Consider the following 27,369-nt stretch of genomic DNA (forward strand, 5'->3'; position numbering starts at 1 on the left):
GCCCTCTCACCCTGTCTGACTCCAGGATGGCAGACAGTTTCCAGCCCTTGTCTTTACAGACATAGGGGTGATAAAGGCTCTTGTGGTTTCTCTACATACAACCCACCATTTTGTAAATAAGTTATTTATTAAACTCTCCTCAATTTGTTTTTACTTCAAAGCGCCGTCTGTTTTCAGCTGGCACCAGATCAGCCTTTAAGAAGTCATTGTTATTATCTAAGTAAGGGTTGGTGAAAGTCTAGTGTGGCAGTAGCACAGATGTGAAGGGGATGAAATGGATTCCAAAATGATATGAAAGAAATCTGAATTATGAAAGAGGGCTGCAAGGAAAGAACAATATTCTTTATTAAGTTTGAGATCTGAAAAGGAGTTCAAATGGACCTTTATTGTACCTTTTACATTATAATGCATGGAGAAAAACAAACATAATTAACAGCAATATGGCATCAAATAGGTAGTTCCTACTTGACATCAAAACATGGTTAAGGTCTGCATGTGTTGAAATACATAAAGTGCATCATTCATGCACAGAGGGGGTGCCAAGTGTCTGGTGGTGATTCAAGCAAGTGATTAGTATCAAGTAGGTATGACAAGAAGTAAGAGGGTTCCTTGGCAGGTGGATCATGCAGTAGGGTGTATCAACCTGCCCAATCTTAGTTCCGAGGATTCAGGTAGGCAGTTAGCCTCAGGAGGAGTATCAGAAACTAGCAGAATTCTGACCATGAAATTCAGTGCAAAGTCTAACTCCAGATCCTGGGAAAGGACAAAGGTAAAAGCAAACAAGGGCTAGCTGAAAAAATGACATGATTTGAATATTGCTGTATCTCTTGCCTGTTTTCTTAAACCAGCCCATTGCACACCAGACTGGAGCAAGGCTGAGAGTGCTGAGGGTCAAGGGCTCTAATCGTTGGGAAGTGAAATTCCCTGACAATTGTATCCACACAGGCAGCCAGCTGTGAGGTTTTTGTCAAGCCTATGCTTTCATCACATGGTCAAAATGTCTGTTTCCTCTTATGTTCCAAAGCAGTGACATTGGTGCCTTTGAGGAAACCTCAGTGTTCTTCATCCGTTGAAGAATATAAAAAGGGGTGGGCATAAAACTAATGGAATTGCATTATTAAATTTTGTTTCCTGTGAGATTCCTTTTCATGGTAAAAGAAAAAAAAGGAACACAGAAAATGAAATATTTTCAACATTAGTTTCTTTCAAGGGTTTAAAAATGTATTTTGATTTACAGTCTCTTGGGCGATATAAAGAAAATGGCTTCTTAAATTAACACATCAATTACTTGAACCGAAAGGATAAGAATGATAACCTTTTATAAGGAACACTTTATAGGAGATAAAATATAGATGGCTCCTTTTACTTATACAGGTGCTGTATTAATCATTGAGGTGTAAATTATAGAGGTGAAGAGTTTACGCTTCTTTTCTTTGTGTTGAACATTCTGATAAACGAGTGTCTAATGTGACAGGAAAAGATAACATAATGAATATCTTATTATGCTTGAAGGAGTAGGAAAAAAACATGACTGACACTGTATTTTGTTCCTGATAGGAATAAAAAGCAAGAAGTTCCTGGCCTGTGGTACTCCAGCTAAGGGTGTCTGACTGACAGCATGTTGGCACCAGCATTGAGGGCAGCGACGGGCTTCAGCTCCAGGTGAGTTCCATTCTCCAAGACACAGTATGTTCATCCTTCTGACTGTTACCCACAGAGTGCATAAAATAACTCCATCAGGCCTTGTACCCTTTCAAAATACTGGACTACTGTATTTTTCTGAAAGATTCTAGTTTTTCAATTCTATGCTGCTTTAAAGTCAGTGTATCTTTTCTTCTTTTTCTTCTTGACTCTTAAGTCATAGAACATGTGACTATGACTGGGTTTCCTTCTGAACCAAGTGTCAAAACACCTGAACTACAAGTAGAGTGAAAGATGAAACTTCACACAGTATTCAGTGGTAAGGAGGAAAGGCAGTTTATAGAAGTGATCACGGTGAGAACTCAGAGGCATTAAGCATTTTGAAATTATGCATTATTTCTTCGTCTTCTTAATGGCAGGGACTGAGGGCTGAATTACTTTTGAGGATTGAAATTTTGTCACTTAAATAGTTAGACAATTAGAGCAGATAGGTAATTCCATAGCTCAAAAGACTCTTTGATTTCCGGTTTTCCCATTGTAAGAGATCAGAAGTGATGGTCAGATTCTAATTATGATCCTTCAGAGTCTCTCAGGAATCCATTAAGTCAGAATGTATGCATCACCTAGGAACCTTAATATGGAACTTTTGTAGACTGAATAGTGTAATAAACTATAAATTTAGAGATGAGAGATATGTTACATAACTTAATTTTTAAAAATAATTTTTTAAACTTTACAAGACCTACATACTAGATCTGCATGTATGTTTTATTGTAAATCACATAGTTTCAAAAATTAATAAAGAAGGTAAGCTAATCAAGACAAATAGGGAAAGTACTACAAAAAAATACAAGGAACATGCAATTAGATTTTGGTCTATTTATCAAATATGTTAATAATCTCCTTTTGGCACAGCAATTCTACATGTAGTAATTTAATGTTAGACAATATTTTGGATGCCTACATCTATCTTAAAAAAGATATTTCTCATAGTCTGTTTTAATAGCAGTGAAAAATGATAATCATCCTAAATAGTTAATTGTGTAAAATTCTATATACTTTTTCAAATAGAGAATTTCTATAGAACTATTAAAACAGATGCATTAGAATGATAATTATGATATAAATGAAGGCATAAGCACATTTTTAAATTTAAAATACCAGAGTGAAAAAATATCTTTATAAGATAACATTAATGTGTTTATGGAGAAAATAGATAAAAACAGACCTGTATTATGATTTTCATTGTTTATTTTAACTCACTATTTTCCTGATGTTTTTGCAATATTCTTACTATAATCAGAATGAAATAAATCTTAACTGTGAACATTAAATCATCGATTTTTATAATATAATAATAGGATTATAGAAGGATAAGATCATGAAAAAATAGTCACCTTGTTTTCCAGAGAGGTTAAAAATCAGGTCACAAAACAGAACTAGAGTGAAGTTCTGTGTGTGTAAGTTGAAGCATATTTATATGCTTTTTTTTTAATTATAAGAAAACATATAAAACTCCTCTGTTTAAGTAAATGAGAATTTGGGAGAGTGAAGATTATTTCTATTTAGTAAATGTGAAAGGTCCTAAAGAGGTAATGACACTTAAATAGGGGATTAAAGGCTAAATATACAGAAATGGGCTTTCATTTTTATGGATAATAACTAATGTTGACTGGTTGAAATGGATAAATGTACATATTATGTTCACTTATGATGTTCCACTTTTCATTTTGTAGATAATCATAGCTTAATTGCTACACATTGCACACATTTGAATATTAACATACTTCTTTAAAGCTTAGGACAAATAATTTGATAATACTAAATGCTATTTTTTTATCATACACTTACACTTGGTAAATATTTCTACATTTAAAACAAAAACTACATCATTGTATAAATAATTGCAATAAGAAAATGTTCATCAAATCTTTGAAGTTATTTGTTTCATTACCATAATCTACTGCAATTCTTAATTTTTCTGATTTTAGTAATGCATAAATACATTGTACATTTACTTATCAAAAAATCATAGATGAAGTAACTCAATTTTTCTATATCTTCCCCATCAACTGTGGGTTTCTAAGTTCACCTTTGCCCTTTTTATTTGTACTTTATATTCTGCTTAGGAAATCACACTGTCACCCATGGCTCTGGTGTTTTTAAATACATGAGGTCTGTCTGGAAGAAGTCCAGCCATTGTTAATATAAAGAGAATGGTTTGTACCACATTGATGAAACCGGGCAGCCTAGGAGAGTGGACTGAAATGCATGTGTGTGAACAATGACGACTCTGCTGTACTAATCAGTGGGGGTGGTAGACCTCATTGGGTGAGCACATGTACTCTGTACTCTGTAGCCCCCGTGTTCAAAATGACTGAGTAGAGAAATGGATATGCATCACATTTTGTGTTAAACTTCAACATTCCTCCATGGAAACTTATCTTAATGACTCAGGAGGCCACAGTTATGGGCAACTGGTGATTAGCAGCTTCATCAAGACAGCATACCTACTCATGTGTCACATCTCCTGTTGAGTTTTATGGCAAAATATCAAATCACCCAGATGACTCAGCCCCCTACAGCCCAGATTTGGTGTCCTGCAACTTCTGTCTTTTCCCAAAACTAAAATCACCTTTGAAAACAGAAGGGATTTCAGACCATTAACGAGATTCAGGAAAATACAATGGGGCAGCTGATGGTGACTGGGAGAGCTGTGTGAGGTCCCAAGGTGCCTCTTTTGAAGGGGACTGAGGTGCTGTTGTCCTGTGTACAATGTTTCTTGTATCTTGTATCTTGTTCAATAAATGTCTCCATTTTTTATTACATGGCTGGATATCTTCTGGAAGGCCTCATATAAATATATATATATATATATATATATATATCATCGTCGGCAGCTGTCCGTCTCGAGAGACGATGGTGTAGCTTCTTAAGAGTCTATCTGCACCGCCGAGAATGGCTGTGCAGTCCGACTCGGGAGTGACACGGTATCTGTCTCCTCCCGTGTTGAATCGACATCTTGCGATGATGCTGGAGTGTCCTCTCCAGTGAAGCTGAAGCTACAGAGCCTGGGTAGGGTGATATGGAGGGTCTGCTATTGCCCATGCAGCAGACCCCCCCCTCTCTTCGCAGCTGAAGGGTCCAAGAGAAAGACGGAGTCAATGCAGCTTGGCTTCAGGTGCGCCGCAGGAGTTGCCAGTGTTGACTACAACGTCAAACCGCCTTAGGGACTCCGGCTCCGGATTTTCTGTCGGGGTTTACTCCCTTAGCCTTTCCCCTGAAGAGGTATGCCGCAAGGCAGCGGAGGTTTTTTGGAGTCAGAGTTTTCCTTCTCTGATGTGCCCTGACAGGAAGATCGAACCAGCGACACTTAGCTCGCAGGCCGACGCTCAATCCACTGAGCCAAACCAGCCAGGGGCCATATATATATATATATATATATATATATATATATATATATATATATATATATATATATATATATTTAATGTAGGTAATATAGATGTATCTGAACTCACATTTTAATTATTCACTGAATAAATATATCAAATGAATCACATATATCAGCTTCACCTAGGCTATATTTTCTGCCTCTTTCCTTCAGATTCCTCTTTAGTAGAGTCTCCTCTTTCTACTCTCCCCAATATCAAATCCAAAAGAGCAAAGTCCTGCTTGATAGGGAAAGATGTATGTGAGACACTACTTAGATTGACTGAGTAAGCCTGAATTATCTCTAATGAACTGGAGAAAGGGGCAAATTTGTTAATAACTTTAATGCCATATTAATAAAATACATTAATTAAATTGTTTTTCTTCTGGTTTCTCTCATCAGTGATTTTATTCTTGGTAATTCTCCATCATTCTCTTTTCTCTGCTTTTCTTCCCAATAAGCACATCATCAATGTGTGAACTAACATGAAGTGGAAACTAGAAGTATGACAGAAAAAATGTACAATGGTAGTTTAGAGTTGTCCATATACCGACATTGTTGTGGGTGGACAGATTTTGCATTAGTTGACCTGGACTCAAATATTTATGCTGCCATGAATGAGCTAAGAATCCCAGAGCATAGTATTCTCTTCAAACCTCTGAGGCTTAACTGTTCCAAATTGTCCCAATTCTATGTCAACTAGTACAATGTTTGTAGAAGATTTTTAGAAATGTTTAAGCACCTTGCAGGTGTATTGACTGATGTATCTGACGATATATAACAGATACAACTTACCAAAAACATGCACATGTATATATGTGTGTATGTGTACATGCATCTAGGAGAGACTATTTCTACTAAAATAGAATTAATTGTTGTTCCTGTAGTGAAATATTAGTTCTGCTTTTCAGTAAAGTATGCTCAAGTAAGCATTTGCAGATAAACTTCTTTTCAGTTTAATGTATGTGGCTTGTCCATCAAATCAGCATGGTTCAGTAGTTCAGGAGGTGTTCTCTGCCCTTTGATCATAAAGAGAATTCAGCTCTGGACAAAATCCCAAGATAATAAGCTCAACAGCACAAAGAAGTGTCCTTTTATGAAATCCATTACAAAATAAATGTGGTAAGAAAATTAAGACAGAATATTAAGTTAGCACTGATTCACTGATTTGGAAACTATTTCAAGCCATATAATATCAATAATACTCCATGACCTGAAATTTAACCTGCAGCTAACATCACGCAACAAAAATTATTTAATATTGCCACCAACAACTCTAATAATGTTGAATTTTAACAATTGAATTTACATTTACTTAAAGTACTATAGTGATAACATTTTGCAAACTATAATTAAATATTGGAAATAATCAGAAGATAAAAATTTGTTCATACAAATTAGTATTCAATAGTCATTCAAAAATATATTCATAGAATAAATCAAAATGTATTTCATGTTGGCAGCACTGAAATCACTTAAGGATTCCAAATAATGTTCAGTAAAATCTGGCAGAATTGGGTCATCACCACCCAACTCTTAACTGATTTTTTTTTCTCTGTCCTTTATTTACATTTCTTAAATTCAGGTGAAATAAAATTAGACCAGAGCTGAGAAAGAGAGAGAGAGAGAGAGAGAGAGAGAGAGAGAGAGAGAGAGAGAGAGATACTTTCAAGATGATGGTATTCATTAAAAGTTGCAATCATTCGAAAACATGTTAAGCATTTACTACATACATTTTTCTAGACCTGTGGGGAATATAGATGTTAATAAACTATTTCTTCCTTCAAGTAAACATTGTCCACAAGAAGAGACAGGCTATATATACAGATGGTATATTAAATAGTACTATTAAGTAGTACTGACATACTATTTTATGCAGATATATATCTCATATATGTATTCAGATAACTATTTATTAGTATTAGATGCCAAACACTAAGGAGAGATTAAGAGCCAATTGTTTTCCAGAAGACAGACAACTTTTAACTTGTGTTACAGGAACTGAGAGGGCTTCTTGAGGGAAGTTGAATGATATCAATTAAACAGAAGTGATGCGCAGACTGCAAGTGACATTGTAGATGGAGGGGAAAAACCTGTGCACAAAAATGACTTCACCTGTGGAGAAGACAGCAAAGGACAGCTAGCAATTCTCTTTTTAGTAATGGGTAATAGTATTGAAAAGAAGAGGGTAGAGATTAATTTTGGTGGTCTTGAGTATTAGCCCAAGGAGTTTGTTCTTTATTTTATGATCCTCCTCCAGTGATCTGTAGACTTCACATTGTGTTGGACCCCAAACACATCACAAGTACCATCCTTTTAATTTTTTTTTTTCCTGGCGTCAGACATATTGTTACTCAATATTGGCATAGGAGGATGCCTTCACATGAAAAACGTATTTCCTGCTTTAAGGGGACAAAAAAGGGTCAGAGTGTTCTTGCACTAGCTGTCTCTCAAGTAATTTTAATTCAGAAAAATCGACATGGCAAAGTGACACTTCAGGGAGGTATATTCTGCTCCCTCCTGGTTCATCTGGTATTCTATTGAGCTGTTTTTTTTTTTGTTTTTTTTAACTATTTAGTTAGTTAATTACTTATTTAGAGGAGAAAGGAGAAAGAGAGGGAGAGAAATATCACTGTGTCATTGCCTCTTACATGCCCCCAACTGGGGACCTGACGTGCAACCTAGTCATGTGCCCTGATTGGGAATCGAACCAGAGACACTTGGTTCGCAGGCCAATGCTCAATCCACTGATCCACAGCAGCCAGGGCTTTCTATTGAGTTTTAGATTTTATTTATCATATTTTATTTTCTAGTAACATTCAAAAAATATTTTATTCATTTACTTTTAGAGAGAAGTAAAGGGAGGGAGAAAGAGGGAGAGAAACTTCAATGTGTGGTTGCCTCTCACGTGCCCCCAACTGAGGACCTGGTCCACAACCCAGGCACGTGCCCTGACTGGGAATTGAACCGGCGATCCTTTGGTTCACAGGCTGGGGTACAATCCACTGAGCCACACCAGCCAGGGCTCCAGTAACATTTTTATATTTTATTACAGCTTTCTGTTTTTCTTTTATAATTATAGCACATATTTATTTTTACTCCAATATTGCTTCCAGTATTTTTATTGTTCTTTAATTTTCTATAATTTATCTTGGGTTATGATTATAGGTCTTAGGTATATGTCTCAGTCAGGTTCCAGTTTTCCTCAAATGACTGATCTTTTGTTCCATTTAAATGTTAGAGTAGGGTTTTAGAGTAGGAACTGGGGGGATTTAATTGCCCGCTTTTGTTATGGAAACCAAGCAGGGGAAGGGAGTTAGGGGTTCCCTCATTAAGCATGTCAACTTCAAATAATAGCTCTGTCCAAAATAAAATGTACCAGGTTTATTTTCTCCAGAGAGAAAAACTTAGAATACAGAGTTTGGGGTGGGGAGGGGATAGAAAACAGAGAGGTAATTGTCAGCGGTGGGGGAATGAGAGAGCAACCACTTCAGAATTTTAGGAAATTTTATTTTTTCAGGACTGTAACTCACACCTGTCTTCTGCAGCGTTTAGCTTCTCCAAGTACTGGGCTGCTTGGGAGCTTCAGTGGGTGACGAGCGGATGTCTTGTGTGCGCTCCACACTGCAGAGACATGGGCAGTGCTATCTCCGCTCTGCTACATCAGTTGTCATTTCCCTCTTCTTCCTACTTTGCACAGTTTGTGGAAATATACAGCACATTGTTTAAGAGTATGACTGAAAGCAGACTGCCTTGGTTTGGACCTAGCTTTACCACGTACTCAGTATGCGATGATTTGCGAGCTGCTTAATGTTTCAGTGCCTCTATTTCCTCATCTGTAAAATGGAGATAATGATGGGGGTGTGATGAATACTAAATGAGTCAGAACAGTGCCTGGCACGCATTGTTGACTGCTTGTCAACCTTGCTGTATTGTCATTTCTCTTCCACTAGCATCTCCGCTTCAATTCTAAGCCCCTAAAAGCTGATTTTTAAAAAAAAAATTTTTGTGCGGTCATTTGCCTGAGGTTTTGGGAAAGAGAAGAAGTTAATACCTGTGGCCAAATAATCAGTTTTGTTTTGCTTTTAAGATTAAGACCTTTAATTTTATTTTCCTCATTCACCTGTCAATTTATTTTCCTGAACAATAATTTTTTTTGTGTAATTAATAAGTTCTCTTTTAGCATTCTCCTTAATTTCATTTTAAGAACAAGAAAGAATAACTTTGAAAACACCCAGCTTAATTTCAGAGTTTTATTTATCTACATGAAAAAAAATACTCATTCTACTCTACTTAAATCATTGACTGTTATTTTGAGACATTGCTGTTTGTGTGAGAAGTTATATACAGGATGATTTAAGGACACATCCCAATTAATATTATAATAAAAAATTTACAAAAAGGGAATTTTATTTTTCTGTGTGTGACCTATTAAACAGGCAATAAAATCCCTGTCTTCTGTGCAAAGATATTTATGTTCTAGAAATTCACAGATATTTAAATATTTATAAAATTAGAGTTGAGAGCAGCACTTTTGAAAAGCAGTTAATAATGAACAGACATCAAGGGAGCTGTCATAACAGCAAAGTGTTTTTCAACTTCAATAACTTCAGTGGTGCAGAAGCAGGCCATCAAATTTAATTAAAAGCAGTCAAAAATAAACTGAGAAATTGAACTGTAGAAAGCTGTCCTTTGCCAGGAGCAGAAGGCAAAAAGAAAGCAAGGGAGAGCCTTGAAAGTAGTAATGGATTGCTAAGCCCTACTGCCTGCAACTTGTAATGCTTTCTGTCAGATTTTAGTATCAGTTAAACTAGATTAATAGAGCAATCACTGATTCTCTATCTTAAATCCTTCTCTGTCGTTCCCCTATTATAGGCTCCCATGATAGATGGAAACCTTAGTGGGTCAAAATTTCCATTCATTTCTCTGCTCAGTCACTTTTTAAATAATGCTGGCATCTACATTTGCTGGACACCAGCATTCTCCGTGATATTTTAAAAGCAGAAATAAATTTAGTTATTGACAGGCTTGCAGCCTTTATTTCCAGAGAGGTTTATTTTCTTTTTATTCAACGGAGGGAAAAAAATCCCCCTGGAACGTGAGCAATTGACGTCTCTACCACTAGGGGCTACCATAGCGAAGTGTATGATAAAGAGGATCACAAATTTATTGTAGCTTTAAACGCTCAGATTAATGTGAATCCTCAGAAACAGGACCACAAGGACAAAAACAATTTGCCCTCGATCATTTTATTTTTATAACAATGTTCTTTAATGAAGTTAAAGCTTCCCTGCTGTGACCTTATTATGTTTTTCAACATCAATGAAAAATAGATTCCTATGAATTGTAAAAGAGCTCATGAAACAGCAGGGATATTGCAATAGAGGATCAATTACTTTTTTTGCAGTAATTTTGAACTCAAAATGGCTATAGCACAGCCTATGTAGACAAGAAGACAAACTGGCTTATTGAAAAGCTGTGTACAAATTGCACAGATCACAAAAGGCTGAAGTAAACCAACTGTTTTGTTTTCTAGTAACTTTCAGTATGATTTACAAGGTGTCCCTTTACAGCACAAGTGTTTAAGATTCGGAGGTAAAAGAAGCAAACAAAAGCCGAACATAGGATTTATTTGTCATCAATTTTAATGTAAAATTTAAAAATACATTTAAGAATCCTTCTGAGAATTGCTTACATCACTGCTTATGGGTTAAATCTTGCTCATCTTCACCTGAAGAAAGGATCTTGATTGTGATGGTAACTTAGAGGTCCAGATGAGGATGGAGACAGAAAAGAGTATAGAGGTTATAAATGTAATAGATAATTATTGCATTTATGAAATACTCTTAATTTGTTAAGTGCTTTCACATCCATTATGTCATTCAATTCAGGCAACAATCCTAGTAAAACATGAGATCAAATAGGCATGGGTAGCTTACAAGTGCTGCAGGAAAGAAGATGGAGACTCAGAAGGGTTCAATGACTGGCATCAGGTCCTACAACTACCTTCCTTGCAGCTGGCGCCTGCATCTAAGTAAGAGCCAGCACTCTTTCTTTCCCTTTAGTTTTTGTAAGAACTCCCAACTTTCAAAATGCAAATCATTTAGCTGTAATACTAATGGTACCAGAGTATATAATTTCCATTTCCATCTGCTACATTCAGGCAGGAACGTGTCATTTGTGCTGATATGCAAGTTCCAGGGATCAATGGGCCTTTAGAGAATGAAAACTCGTAAGTGTACATCATTCGAGAGATTGTCCTGCTGCACATTCAGGACGACGCCACAGCTGTCCAATGGATAGGAGACTGAGATAGCTGAAAAGGAGGATGTCTGAGACACCTCTTCGCAAAAGGGCACGTGATTGGAAAGCCACATTCTTTTTTGGGCAGTGACTTCCTGCCTGAAGGGAGGTCCAGGTGGGGGTTGAGCAAGAACATCAATTACCCTGGTCCATGAGATTAATTGAGAGTCTGCAGCGGATTAAGGTTAGAATCTGGAAACTATTTACAAGGAAGAGAAATGAACTTTCACGATTAAGATCACAAGAGACTAGACGAAGTAGATTTAAGGGGAACAGAGGAGTAAGAAAAAGGTGCTAATATATTAGGGTGAGGGGAAAGTACTGAGAAATTAGGAATAAAAGATAACTAAATTTCAAATAAGAAGCTTGTTCATATTAGTATAAATCAAACAATGTAATTGATTTGGGTATTTTAACTTAAAATTTTTTTTTCTAATTTTCATGTAAGTTTCTTAGAAGGCTGCTAGCTAACATTCTACCATCCCAACATAAGATTATTATCAATATTTATGATGATAAATGTAATTATGTTATTCATTAAGTTGTGACTATGTGACAGACACTTTTTTAAGAACTCTAAATATATTAACTATTGTATACCCTATAAATATATTATTACTTCTATTTTAAATATCAAGATGATAGTGTACAGCAAGTTTAAGTACCAATAGCTTGCCCAGGAAAATACCACAAGGATCTACTAAGTGGTAAGGTCAGGATATTTAGCTCTATAGCCTTCACTCTTACCACATTTCAGGTCATTCCTAAATAATAACAAATCTGCTTTCTCATTAGAACAGTTTCATTTTTATTTGCATTAAAAACATATCATTTTGGCAAAAGCAAAAATTTGTGTGAATTTCAGACCAGAATAATATTACTTGAATAGTCCTAGAATATTTTATGTTGAGTCAAAGTCAATTTTATTTTTCTATATCAGTTTTTTAAAATTTCAATATCAATTGACACGCAATATTATATTAGTTTCAGTGCTACAGCCCAGTGATTAGACATTATATAACTTATTAAGGGATCATCTCGATAAAACACAAACATGACACCATGCATAGTTATTAGAATATTATTGACTATATTCCTTATGCTGTACTTTACATCCCCATGACTATTCTGTAATTATCATGACTATTCTGTAATTACCAATTTGTATAATACTTCTCAATCCCTTCACCTTTTTTCACCCATCCCTCTAACCAACCCCTCTCTCCTATCTGGCAGCCATAAAAACATTCTCTATATCTATCAGTCTGTTTTTGTCCTCCTTGTTCATTTTTTTATTCAATTGTTGATAAGTATGTATTTATTGACATTTTGTTAATATTTTTTTCTTCTTAAAGAAGACCCTCTTAACATTTCATGTATAATGGTTTGATGATGATGAACTTCTTTAGCTTTTTCTTTCAGAGAAGCTTTTTATTTATTGTTTGATTTTAAATGATAGCTTTGCTAGATAGAACATTCTTGGTTGTAGGTTCTTGCTTTTCATCACTTTGAATACTTCCTGCCAATCCCTTCTGACTTGGAAAGTTTCTGTAGAGAAATCAGCTGACAACTTTATGGGAGCGTCCTTGTAGGTAACTAATTGTTTTTCTCTTGTGGCTTTTAAGATTCTCTCTTTGTCCATAACGTTTTCCATTTTAATCATAATGTGTCTTGGTGTGGGCCTCTTTGTGTTCATCTTGTTTGGACTCTCCATGCTTCCTGGACTTGGGTATTTATTTCCTTCACCAAATTAGGGAATTTTTCTGTCATTATTATTATTATTATTCATTTTAATAGCTTATTATTGTTGTATTTTTCCATTAACATTTATCTCCCTTTAGCATTTTCTACCTGTACTTACCCCTCCCCCATCTACAATCATGACACTATTGTTCATATCCATCAGTTATCTCATTTTTTGTTCAGTCCCTCCACCTCCCAACACTCTCCTGGGCTTTAGGCCTGCTCTCTACCTATGAGTCTGTCTCTATTTTGCCTGGTAGTTCAGTTTGGTCATTAGATTCCACATATGATTGAAATCATAGGGTGCTTGTCTTGGCTTCACGTTTGTTGCTCTCTCTCTTCTTCTGACACCCCTATGCTGTGATTGTTGGTATGCTTGTAGCTGTCCAAGAGGCTCCTTACACTATTCCCTTTTTTTTTTTCCTTTTTGCTGTTCTGACTGGCTGTTTTTTTGCTTCCTTATATTTCAAATTGATGATTTGATTCTTGGCTCACCTAGTCTTTTATTGGCTCCCTGCAAGTAAGTCTTCATTTCAGTTAGTGTATTTTTCACTTCTGAGTAGTTCTTTTTTATGCTGTTGAAGTTCTCACTAAGTTCATTGAGCATCCTTATAAACAGTGTTTTGAATGCTGCATCTAGTAGATTTCCTATCCCCATTTTGTTAAATTTTTTTTTTCTGGAGTTTTGTTCTGTTTTTACTTTGGACATATTTTTTTGTGTCTGTATTTTGCAGCCTCCCTGTGTTTGTGTGTGTGTTTTTGTTTTTTTTATATATATATATGTTAGGCATAGGTGCTGCATCTCTCAGGCTTGGTAGAGTGGCCTAATGTAATATATATTCTATAGGGTCCAGGGGCACAGTTTCTGCAATCACCTAATCTGGGCACTCAAGGGAGACGCCATGCCATATGGGTTGTGCACACCCTCCTTTTACAGTTGATTCTTGAATGCTGTTGGCATGTCAATGGGAGGGATTTATCCCAAAGCCAATCAGCTGCAAGAACTAGCTGTGACCACTGGCCACTGATCTCCAACCACCAACTACATGGAGGATCAACTGTTCAGGTGCCCACCTATAAAGCAGGACTTACTTAAGTGGTACTCTGGTGCCTGCTGAGTCACACCTTCAGTGTGTTGCTTGTGGAGTTGGTTGGATGGTATTGCTTCCACATTCTCTGAAGCAATCCACTGGGTTCACTGGCTCTGGGGCTTCTTGAGAGTTGCAGGCCAAGGTCAGCCATCACCTGTGTTCTGCCCAGGGCCACAAGCATGAGCTACAAAGCCATCTGAAGATGTCTGCTACTTATGCTGAGCTTGGAGGTGACCAGACAAGGCCAAGGTGTGAACCAAGGCCTGCTACTGCTAGTATCAGGCCTGAATTCACTTAGCAAGAGGAATGGGACACACTGAGGTCAGATGCTGTTGTTTGAGAGATTTTAGGAAAACCTGAAGCATGAGCTAAGATAGGCCATTTGTATGGGAAAAATAGTGGAAACAGCTGGGTAGGCCCAAAAGTTGGGTGGGATGAGACCTCAAGGAATCACCACATTGGGGCAAAGAGGTTAATGGATTCTTATATATGGTGCCTGCCTGCCAGCTCTGTGGGGGAAGGGCTCATCAAAGGAACAGTATTCTCTGCCAGCACTTCTGTCAGGAGACAGCTCCACCCCTGAACGGCTCTCACTCTCATGCCAGACAATTTAGTTCCTTTCTGTATGTCTCTGGTGCCTTTCAAGCTGCTGATCCAGCACTAGAACTTAGAGGGAGTGAATCTGAGTAACTTCATGCACAGGCCCTGTCAGAGATTCCAGAAGCCTCTGTCTTCCTTAGCCACAATCCCCACTGGTTTTTATAGTCAGAAGTTATGGATATTTCTCTTCCTGGCACTGAAACCCCAGGCTGAAGGGCTTGGTGTGGGCTGGGAGCTCTTTCTCCTCAGGGGGTCCTCTACAGCCAAGATATCCCTCCCAATTTTTTACCACCACATATGAATGTGAGACCATCCCTTTCTGCATCTCTGCCCTTCCTACCAGTTTTGATGTGGTTTCTTCTTTAAATCCCTAGTTGTAGGACTTCCATTCAGCAAGATTTCAGGCAGTTCTGAATGATAGTTGTTCTGTAGTTTAGTTGTAATTTTGATATAGTTGTGGGGGGAGAAGAATACCACATTTACCAATGTCAACATCTTGACCAGAAGTCTCCCCATTTTGCTTTTAAAGATAATAGAAAGGAAACAAATTTAATATTTTTTAAATAGTGTGATTATTTTAATTCTTTATGAAATACAAAAATCTAATAGCACTGTATAAACATATAAAAAAATGATTGTCACGATGCAGGAAGATATGCAATAAAGCCTAATGTCCAGTCAACATCTTTAAACATGGACTTGAGTTATAACCATCTTACTAGAACATGGTTTTTAGCATAATAGAATCTTGTTCCTGAAAATTTCATATATTGAATTGACCAAAATGTCTGTTTAGTTTTTTCTGTAAAATAAAGGACACATTTTTTAATTTTCACCAATAACTTTATTGATTTGGATATTTTGAGTAGTCGGATATCTCCTTCAATTAGCTTTTAGTGGGTAGAGGCCAGGGGAGCTGCTAAACATCTTCAAATGTATAAGACAGCCCCACAGCAAAGAATTACTTGGCCAAAATATCAATGATACCAAGAAACTTTGCAAACCACTTTTGACATGTTTGATCAGTCACAGCACCTTCTCCATAGATTGTACAAATTATTTTTTTTTGCATTTCAGCTGTATTTTTACCTTTTTTAAAATAATAAAGCATAATATTCAGAAAATGTTGCATATTTTCTTCCAATTTCAATATTAAAGTGGCTGCACAAAAATTCACCAGTTTTGATCAGTATTTTTAAAATTATGCTGACATGACAGCTGTCACTATACAACCTAACAAAGTTGTCTGGAACAAAATTAAAAATAACCAAGCACTTTTCAAGCCATCATATGGAAAAAAAATAAATGAACTATTTGGTCAACCCAAAAGATAAAATGCAGATACACACATATTTTTCATTTTATATTTGTGAATTTTCTACTTGATAAAATGTATTGGTAACCCCCAAATTGATGCTTATGTGACTCTTGTGGTCATTTACAGACATACAGAATGCTGTACAGATCCGTGTCACCTCACACACACCGTCCCTGTTAAAGTAGAATAAGAGGGTGCCCTGCCTTCTAGTTTCAGTTTCACATTTATAAACAAGTATTTTTTATGATGATGATGATGATCTAGAGTTACATGTTTTAGGATTTTTGTGGAGATTTTTTGCTATTATCACTGTTTAAAATAGCTCCTAAGTCTAATTCTGAAGTGCTGTCTTTGTTCCTATGTGCAAGATTTGCTTTGTGGAGAAAATGTGTTTTAGATGATCTTCATTCTTGCTGTTGGCTATATATCTAACATGAGTGAATGAACAATGTATATGAAATAAGGTATTTTTAAAGAGAAATACTTAAAGTTATATATTAATTGGTTAGTGAAAATATTGTAACTTAACTGAAGCTGGTAGGAACCTAAACCTGAATTTCCTCTAGGAGAAAACCTTCAAGTATTCACCAAGTTAGTATTTGTGGTGACTTAATAGAACCTAACTATTACAGATAATGTTTGTTCATCTTATTCTTATCCCGGACAGAGCAGAATAACTCATTACAATCCATTTTAATTCTTATGCCTTTCCAAATTTTTTCCAAGTCACTTCTATGACCAAGTCAAAACTGATTATTTTTACTCACTGGAATACCATATAAATTTATTTCTGAAAGAAATTCTGTTTTATATCACCTAAAATGATGGTGTTGTCTTCCAAATATTCCCACTTTAATTATATAATAACCCCTATATCTGTTCAACAAGAATTGTGGATATGTGCTGAATGAAAGGGTCATTTGTTTACAAAAATAACAAGTACTTTTTTGTAGCACCAACATTTTCAAGTATAGAAAGGAGAGAGAGGGAGGATAAAATAATTGTTATATAAGTACCTGGAAGAAATGACAGTGAATTGAATTTGAGGTGTATATGTAGGAGTTAGTCCCAGAAAGGAGCATAAAGAGATTTTTCCAAGAAGAGACAGAAAGGGAGAGATGAAAATGAAGGAAGGGATAGCAAATGATATAGAAAAAAAGCAACACAAAACATTGAGAGTAGGACACTTACATTAGGTTAAATTTAGTGATTATAATTTTCAAATTAAAATGTAGGCAAAGTCATTTGCAGATATAGTATTTCCTGAACACCCTGATAGGCATGCTCTCGCTTGGAACTGGAACTACAGCAAAGATGAATTAAACACAAGTGCAAACCCTTGTGAGATTACAGTCTCGTGTAAGAGAAAAGAAAATAGACAAAGTGTCGTATTGCATTATACACTATAACTAAATGCCAGAAAGGTGAATAAAAAGCTATGAAGGCTTTTCTAAAAAATATAAAATAAAATAAAACATTGCCTTTTCAGTACCATAGCTGAGAAGCACATAAGAGAAAACGGTTCTCCTTAACAAATTTGTAACTGAAAATGTGTGTTCAGGAAGCTAATTTCTTTATGATGGCTTATGTATATGATATCTTAAAATGTAAGCGTTGGGAAAGGTGTGTGCATTTTTTGTATCATTTGTAATTGATTCTATAATTATAAAACGATGATGAACATTGGGTATTATAAAGAAATGGGGGGGGAGCACTGAGTTTTATGAAAATTCCTTAGGGAAGTGTTTTTTCCCTCTTGTAGAGCCTATCCTTTGTAACTCACCATAGTGTATTTTAACTTAAAATACATACTTACAAATCAAATTTACTGGAATTATTTCAAAATATATTTTAGAAGAATGCATGTTTTATTACCTATTTTTATTAACACCCTTTAAAAATATATACATACCATTTTGGAAAAAGTAGAAAATACAAATTAATAATAGTAATAAATATAAAATAGCTTTTACTATTAGTACTTTGATAACTATGAATAATATTGATAATTTACATTAGGATGCTTTGTATATGTATCAATATGCCAATGTATATATGTGTTTTTATCATCATTGTCATTGCTAGCATTTCTTTAAATGTCTTTGGGAAGCTTACTCAGCATTATTTCACATAATTGTTTAATTGCCCTCATTTTATATATGACAAAATTAGACATAGAAAGGCTAGATAATTTATTCAAGGTCCTATGACAGTCATGGGTGGCAGAGCTGAGAATTAAACCCCAGGCTATCTGAAACCCATGAACTAACACAACACAGGCTTCCATACTGTTTTGTAAACCGCTTTTTTGAATAATAGTAGATGTGACCATATTTATATCTATTTTGGTTGTTTCTAATTTTTCTTTATTAGAAACAATGTTCTAATAAAGGAATTTGTATGAACACCTTTGATAAGTTGTCCCTTTATTTACTCAGGATAAATTATAAGAAGTATAAGTGGAACTGCTAAATCAAAGTCTAAATACCTCTTACTCCCGTGATTTTCACCCGGTGCCACAGCACACTGATGTGCACCAGGAATTTTAAAAACATGCACTACCTGATTGTTTGGTCAGAGGCACTGACCTCTTTTCCCTTAGACTGTCAAAGGAAAACATGCCATCAGCCAATACAGCAACAGCCATCTGGTGTGAACGAATCAAAATCATACCTATTTTTTTGTCAGAGAGGCAAAAACATAAAATATGTCTTTTGTGGTGCTGCAAAACCTTAGTAATGAGTTTATGTGTGCCATGGGGTGGTAAAGGTTGAAAAATCACTGTCATATCCTGTCTTATCGCCCTCCAGGCAACCATGTTGCTTTATGCTCTCACTAAAAGTCCATATAAGTACAGTATCCCCTCACTTATCGCGGGTATTACATTCTACACACACACACACACACACACACACACACACACACACCCGCGAAGTAGGAATCTTACATTTACTCTACACTCTTAAAGCTATGTAACTTTAACAACATATGTATACAGTACCACAAAATCCCACAGTATAGAAAAAAATTCACAAATAATTAAATATAATATTTTTTAAAATCCCACGATACAGTAAGGCCACAATATAGAGAGGGCTACTGTATCCCTGTCCCCTGTGTTGGCCAGCGCTGGACATAGGTTTCTTTTAAGTCTTTAGCAATTATATACTGTTCTATTTTTCTAAAAATAAAAATACAGTTTTCACTCTAAAATTTCAAGACCTTTTAGAGGAATTGTAGAAGCTGAATGAAGAATTACAGGAAATACCATTTCACACTGAGATTTGCCGTATGTTAGTAATTTTTCACCAGCACTGCAATAAATCCAAGCATTTCAGAATAAATCATTGTCATTTCCACCAGTTAGGAGTTCACACTAACAATACTGCATCCCTCTTTAGCTTATTAAATAAATGTTTAACCTCTTAATTTAAAGTTGACAAAGTTAGATTGACCAATTCAATTAAGAGACATTAATCATTGCTTATGATTTATCATTCCATAAGATTTTTTTCTTTTAATTTTTATTTAAGTTATGTCTTTTCAATGCCAGCATATAGAAAGGAATATTTGAAACATTTAGAGGTAGCTTAGGTTCTAAAATAAATTGAACTGTTCGAGTAATATTCTGAATCTGCAAAACAGTGAGAGCAAAGAAGAGAATTAATGAACTGGTTAGGATTACTGAATCATACAGGACTGGATCAACCTTGGCTGCCAGTGAACATGTATTTCCAAGACAGGGAATGAAAAATGAATTGCTTCTCATGTTTGCACAGTCCTGGCAATCATAACGCTGCTGCCAGCCATTATCACTGTAGTTCATTCCCTTCCATCTAATTTAAACATTAGTCAGATGTTGCTTTTATTACTTAGACTAGATTATTGATATGCTGGTCATGCATAGTTCACAAGTACCTTTAACTCCATTCCCTTTCAGGCAGAGAGATATACAGACTATAGGCTAACAGCAATGTGAGCTAAGAAGCAGGGTCTCCCAGAAATACATAGTCATGGAAAACCTTCGCAAATCCTCCTCAAAAGTTCATTTGTGAAGGAAAATATGAGTGAAGAAATGCTGTGAGACAGTGTCTGATCAATATCCCCTGGATACTCAATTTTATGTTTAAATAAAGCCTGTCTAGACATTTAACATTATAATAAGCTAGACTATTGAAATCCTTACCACGTTTTACTATAAAAATGAACTTGAACAGTTTCTACATAACACAAGGTATACTTTTTGTGAAAGCCAATGGGATTAAGTTCTCTCAAGCCTCATTGCCAGAGGGCGCTCATCTCTGTGAGAAACAGGTACTTTTATGTTATGACACCCTATAATACATAATTGGTGTTTCTCTTTTTGAGAAGGCTTTCAGGATGCCCCAAAACAAATTTAACAATGGTTTGGAAAAGCATCCAGGGCTTTTTGATATTGGTGAAATATGCAAACCTCAAATTGTATCTCTTCTATTCTTGTATATTGCTTTGCTCCCCCCCCGCCACCTTTATTCATGATTCTTTCTGGGAAGCCTCAAGTCCCATAGAAAATTAGTGGAATGTGAGTAGCTTTACAAATAAAATGATCATCTTATTTAAATTTTAACCATATGAAGTTAACATTTTTATGACTTTAAGTGGTTTTCTAGATAAAAGGGAAGACGATGATATCAATTTAGATAAAAACGGTAAATTTAGACAATAAAAACAGTAACCACTTAAATAGAAGATGGCATGGAAATTAAAAACAAAAACAAATGCAAAACTCTCTTTGCAGTGTGAGGCATATATGCAGCCCCAAAAAGGGAGGTGGGGGTGGAAGTAGAGGAAAACTTGCTGTTACTTACAATTAGGAAGAAAGACTCACATTTAAAATGAAGAGAGCAGGGGATTCTAGTGCCCTGACTCTGAGGAGACTCAGTCAGAGGAGAAGGTCTGATCTTATTTCCTAGAGCAGTGCTCTTCATGGCCAGCAGTTGACTTGAAACCTCCAGGTGTTGCACTTCCATTTGAATCTGTAGGGATGGGGACAGGGACAAATGACACAGAAAGCAAGGTGGGCAACAGAATTAAAGTTATTAGTGCACCGATAATAAATTATATTAGACGCTTACGATATTTGTTCTAGGGCAGCTTTGATAGGGTGGTAGAACGAAAAGTGTTTGTACTAAACCCCTCCATGGTGATCAGTAGGACTCCTAGTCTTTTCTTGCTTCCCCTTGAGCTACCCTTCCCCCATCTTGGAAAGGGGATCTTAGCAGAGGCAAGAGGTGGGTAGACTCCCAACTCCATCCCTGTAACATGATACAGAACAATGCAACCTAGTGCCTCCTCAGCTGCTGAAACATGATAATAGAGTGAGAGCTGGAACAGGGGAGTTTTCCCAGACTGTCTTCGGTGCTTGACAACCAAAGCAGTGTGGTCTAGCGGAAAAAATAAGTTATTAGTCTGATAAGAGTTTTTAGGGTGATTCTGTCACTCCATATTGGATGTCCTTAGTCACTTAACCTTTTTTGACCTCACATTCCTCATGGGTAGAGAGGAAGGCATGAAACATTCAGAAAGCATCAAGCACAATGCCCCGCAGAGACCATGACCATTAAGAAATGATCTTCATTCCTTTCAACTTCAGTCCATGATTCATTAGCTAACCAGATTTCCTAATTGGCTTTTACTTAAGAATATACTGCATTTAGGGAGATCATCCTACAATACCATAATTTTACCCCCCCAAATGGGATTTCATGGTTAATACATATATTTAGCAAATCTGAGGAATAGTCATTATAGTTTTTTAGTGCAGATTCCAAAACTACACAGATAGGTAGACTACTCTCTATAGTTAACAAGTTCTCTGGGTAGTGTCTGGGAGCAGTGCTTGGAATCGCTGATCCAGTGGAACATTTTCTATAACCTACTAGAACATACACACACACACACACACACACACACACACACACACACACACACATGCACACACTTTTGACTACTCTTCAAAAGCTGCAGACTGTCCAAACCTTACTTTTCTAACTGGTTTTCCTTCTTCCTTTTATGCTTCCCTTCTTTGTCTTCCTCACTGAACCTCCTCCTTCATCTGCTCCAAGTTTCTGTTCTGTCCTCTCAGCAGCTGTATCCACCTTTGCATCATTAGCTCATTATAGAAGCAGCCCTTCTGTTCCAACATTTCTCTAAAACCCAATCTTTACTGTGCATCCACGTTCCACCCTATGTCCTTGACGCCCCACCACCTTTTCAGACTTTAGAGGAAAACAAACTTTCAGGCTGCTATGCCCTCAAGTAACTGCTCTGTGCGATAGCAATGCAAAGGACTGAAGCTGTTGCCTGGGAGGGCCTGGAAGCAGCTTGGGGAGAGGGGATCGTCAAAGGTTCTGAGTGTAAGTCCAGACCAGCAGTATTCGGTTGATGGGCCTGAAAACCGAGCACATTTCTAGGGATGAGTGGGTGTAACTCAATGAACTGATGACACTGGCAAGGACATCTATAGGATAAAGTCATTCTGCCTGGCTGCTGTGGCTCAATGAATTGAGCGTCGGCCTGCGAGACAAGCATCGCTGGTTCAATTCCCAGTCAGCGCATGTGACCAGGTTGCACGTCAGGTCCCCAGTTGGGGGTGTGAGTGAGAGGCAATCACACAGTGATGTTTCTGTCCCTCTCTTTCTCCTTTCCCCTCTCTCTAAAAATAGAATAAATAAATAAATAAATTATAAAAAAAGAAAAAGTCATTCTGTTATTATACATTAAAAAAATATTAACTAAAATATCCTATTCATTGTTTTCCTTTTGAAAAATGCTTAAAATTTACTTAATGTGTAGTCAGAATAAAAACCTGAAGATTAAAGAAGGTACTAGAAAAAGCATTAAGTTTGTCTTCCATACCATAGTATATGGTAACCTGAAAACCTTGTGCTGTACTATTTTAGTCTTTCTACTCATATTTTACTTGAACATTGAAGTTTTTGTATTTCTATAATTCTGTTTCTGTGTTACAGTAAAAGTTCTCAGAGATGGATGCTAGATTTTCTCCAATGTGAATGTACCTCCTGGTACCCCTGGTTTCTGGGGAAGATGAGCTTCCCTGAAAGCTTTACCTTTTTCTTTTTTTTCCTTTTTCATCTTAACATTATAAGTAAAATTGGCTGTAACAGCAGGAATCTGAGACAGTGAGAGGAGAGAGAACACTGAAGAAAGTGGATATGGAGTGGAAAGATATAAAATGGACTGGAGAGTTAATTAGGAATCCAGAGAAAGCTAATTACCTTGTTCATAATGGTGAATAGCTTTTGTAGAATGGGCAGCCATAGAGGGAGCAGAAGGCAGCAGCAAGCTCTGAGTTTTAAAAACAGAGGGTCCATACAGGCAAGAAAAAAATAACCACAGAACACAGAAGTTTAAGGTTAGCTAATGATTATAAATTGTCCAAGTAGGGAAAATCGAGTGTTCAAGTTTATATTCTCTCTCTCAAAACTGTATATCACATATATTGGAAATAAGGACTAGAAAAAAAAATAAAATCTATCTATGTTATGTAAAAATGACATTTTTTAAGAAGACACAAAATAGGTTTATCTTTTCCTTTTCCAGAGCCACAATTGAGGAATTCTAACCTTTTGACCTAAGTAGCCAATCCCATGGCGCCACCTCGTGGCACCTATTGCAATACCAGTAATAAAGCCGAGCCTCCAAAAATATTCCGTTTTTGTAAAACGATGTGATTTTCAAACCAAACCTACAAAGTGATGGAAAATGTCAGGGAAACTGGAATAGGCTGGACAGTGGAAGTGTGTATGAGTAATGGCAGAGATTTCTAACATTCAAGTTGTGAGTGATGATAACCATGTCCTATCTGAATCCTAGGTGTAAGAAGTGCCTCTGGATGGTTTGCTTAAAATAGAAACTATTCTCATCAGCACAAAGAATATAGAGCAAGGCAAGGGTCAGATTTAACAAAACCAGGTTGTGTGTTAAATTGCCAGTACCTCAGAAGCGTAACTAATAATAATGTATTTAGTGTAATTTCTAAATTACGTGAAATATGTAGCACACATTTGAGAATGAAATAAAAGTAATGGCAATATCTAGGAACCTATCCATCACATAGTTATTTCTAGACCATTTTTTTTTTTTTGTAGGTTATAAACAGGAGAACTGAACCAAGGTCAAGGAGTCCTCTATTCCAATTGGGGATGTCCAAAAGCAAGACAGACAGGAAAGGGAATGAGGGAATCCAGAATACTAGAAAAGCCATCGTTGATGGATTGGACATGGAGTTCAGACTGGGCTGAGAAATCAGCGAGACCCGAATGGGCTCGAGCATAGATAGACTGCTCTTAATTGAATGTGAGAGTTCACAGGCATGAGAAAGGCAGCAGGATAAATAAATCTTTACAAAGTAGAGTTTGAGAGCTTCAGCATTTTAGAGGAGAACGTCTTGGCAATGAGGTCCAAGGCATGGCCACATTTTGAGAATTGTATGAGAGACAAAAACACACCATCTTATTTAATTTCGAGCTGTATTCTAGACACACATATCTGATCTCTTAATCTTTACAGAACTCCTCTGGGATATGTAGTGTTATCCCTATTTTATAGATGATATTTCCACCGAAGTTCAAGTGAAACCAGAGTTTAGGAAAGGTCTCAGTAGTATAACTAGTAACACTAGCCTATCCAAGATGCTCAACTGATAGTGATAATGGAATGTTAAGGCAGACAAATATATGTGCTCTCAACTTAAAGGGAGGTCGACATTAGATTTAGAGAATACTCAGTGAACAAGACAGGTGATATTTGAAAATAGGTCCTGAATTTAGGAATGAAGCTACTGCTTTTCATGTTTAACTTGTCCTTCAATAAATGGGAGTCTGTGATAAAATAAGATAAATGAGATATTCTAGTATTGACTTTTGAAGCTCAAATTTTGAAAACAACTTATTCTGTGAAAGAAAAAAAAAGGAATAATGTTTCTCAAAACATCACAAAACACAAGCTCTGGGGAATGTTATTAAGTATTCTGTGGTAAAATGTGTAAAGAGCTGGTAACTTGATATGGAGAGTTTTCTGAGTACCTCTACCCTTTTTAGCGACTCACAGTGCACCTTAGCTTGGTAAAGGCTCTGAGAGGGTCCATGGTAACATATCTGTCGAAATTGTATAAGCTGTTATTGACCAATTTCACTGACCTAAGGGTTATTCTTTCCTCCCTTGCAATACATGTAATATTAATTTATCAGTATTCTTTTACTTTGGGAAATATGATGCTGAATAAGATTCATTTCGCTTGACTAAAATAAAGTCTCTTTGTGGAAGGTTCTTTAACTTGAGGAAGCTCTAGTCATTTTTGCACTAAGCTAACCACATTAACAGTCAAATATTACATATATTAAACTATTTTGTAAAAAATATTAAATTTGTGCATCAATCACAGCTTAGTCTGTGATTGATTTTCCTTGTAAATATACTATCCCCTCTTGTTTTGATGGTCCAGGAAATTTGTAATTGATTACATATATTTGTAAGGTCTTGCAAGATGAGGTGATTGGCAGGTACTTATAATTTCATATGTTTAATAATTTTCACAGCAATCCTAAATATTATCCAATGCAGTTATCCTGATTTACATTTACAAAAGAAGGAATGAAATAAAGAAAGATGAAAAGAGTGTCAATATTTAAGAAATTATAAAGTGTATTGGTTGTACCCTATTTTTATATTTTCTGCTATGAGGAAGTTAGAATATTAGCAAGATTTAAAAGTTCTTGTGTATTTTCAGTGTTGTTGAGTCACATACATTTACAAAAAGAAAATATTTTTTATTTTTAAAAGTTAAATTCTAGACACTATTGAGGAGTGTCAATGTGATACCAAGCTTAAATTCATATGACAAGAACAGTATTTTATGCAATAATGCACTAAAATCCATGATAACCCCAGCAAGACAGTAGAATTTATAGCATAATCAAAGCTGATATCTGACAAGGGAGACCTTTTCCTCATAATAAGTGAGTTGAATCTCTCAATTTTAGACAAATGTGTTACTTGAACACCAGTTTGCACATTTTAATTTGGCAGACAACCACAAGTGTTTTTTTTTTTTCAATTTAAGTGGCAGATTTTCCAGAGGTGCTGACCTGCTCAAGTAAACTAAAATATAAAAACATTATTTGTATTCATCAACTTTCATTTATGCTTGTAAATACACTTGAAATTTACTGAATTTGAAGATAATGATGATAACGATTTTTTTTTTAGTTTTTTCCCCAACCTATAAAATATGTAATAGATATATCTGCAAGACTGTAGATTATTGGCATAATTTTTCTTATTTCTCTTGTCTGACCTTAAATTCTGACCTTAAATTCATAAAATGACATTAAAATCTTCATAAAATTGACAAGAAGAAAGATGTCAAGTAAAATCACTTAATTTTGAAAATTTAACATTCCAAATGTGCTTCTATTAAAAAATAATGTCTTAGCAAAATTTCAACAATGAGTTAGTTTATTAATTTCTCATCTTATTTATTGTCCTAGAAATTTTACTTAAAAGTAGATAATATTTTTTTCTGTTTTTTATAGAAATTCCATTCATTTTTTGCTACTTATATTCCACTATTCTTTTGTCTAGTTACTTGGCGTTTTGAATAATATAAAAGTTTATAACTAACTGGAAAAATTAAAGCAATACTTTTTGAAATCTGTTCATGAAATGTAAAATAAATTTGTTTTTTTTTTCCGCCCAGAACTTTATTAAACTTATCATAAAATTTTACATTGCATTTTATTTCAGCAGTGTAACTACGTGTATAGTAATTTGCTTGGGGTTTGTTATGGCGCAACACTCAACTCTGATTTAAGGATTGTGTGTGTTCTAAATGTCTTCTTTTATAATGTCAGTAATATTCATTTTTCATACACATTTGTTTCCAATCAAGTTTGAAAATTTTCTTTTTAGGTAGAATCAAATGGAGAGGTGTCACAAGCAAATGTTTTGCGATACAGTCTTTCCTGTAAGTCCACCCTCAACCCCGACTCAGGGTGTCTGACCCAGGCCTTAGGAATCGAAATGCCAGGCCACTTAAATGGCCACCAGCCCTACAGAAAACACTGGCATAGGAATAACAGTGAGTCAACACAGGTGCCTATGCTATTTATTCAGCTTTTATTAATGCGGGTTCAATCCAAATCTATAATAACCCAATAACAATAATAATAATAATAACA

General features: G+C 35.8%; 1 long non-coding RNA gene across 1 annotated transcript in view; it reads left to right on the forward strand.

Annotated features, from left to right (window-relative positions):
• The first annotated feature begins 1,567 nt into the window (after nucleotides 1–1,567).
• Nucleotides 1,568–27,369, forward strand: part of LOC150013008 (uncharacterized) — a 493,123-nt gene continuing 467,321 nt past the window's right edge. Inside the window, exon 1 of the long non-coding RNA XR_016510792.1 lies at nucleotides 1,568–1,662. This is a non-coding gene — a long non-coding RNA (uncharacterized LOC150013008). The remainder of the gene's footprint in view (nucleotides 1,663–27,369) is intronic.

Source organism: Furipterus horrens, unplaced genomic scaffold, assembly GCF_987537825.1.
Source record: "Furipterus horrens unplaced genomic scaffold, mFurHor1.1.pri manual_scaffold_4, whole genome shotgun sequence".
NCBI classification, from domain to species: Eukaryota; Metazoa; Chordata; class Mammalia; order Chiroptera; family Furipteridae; genus Furipterus; species Furipterus horrens.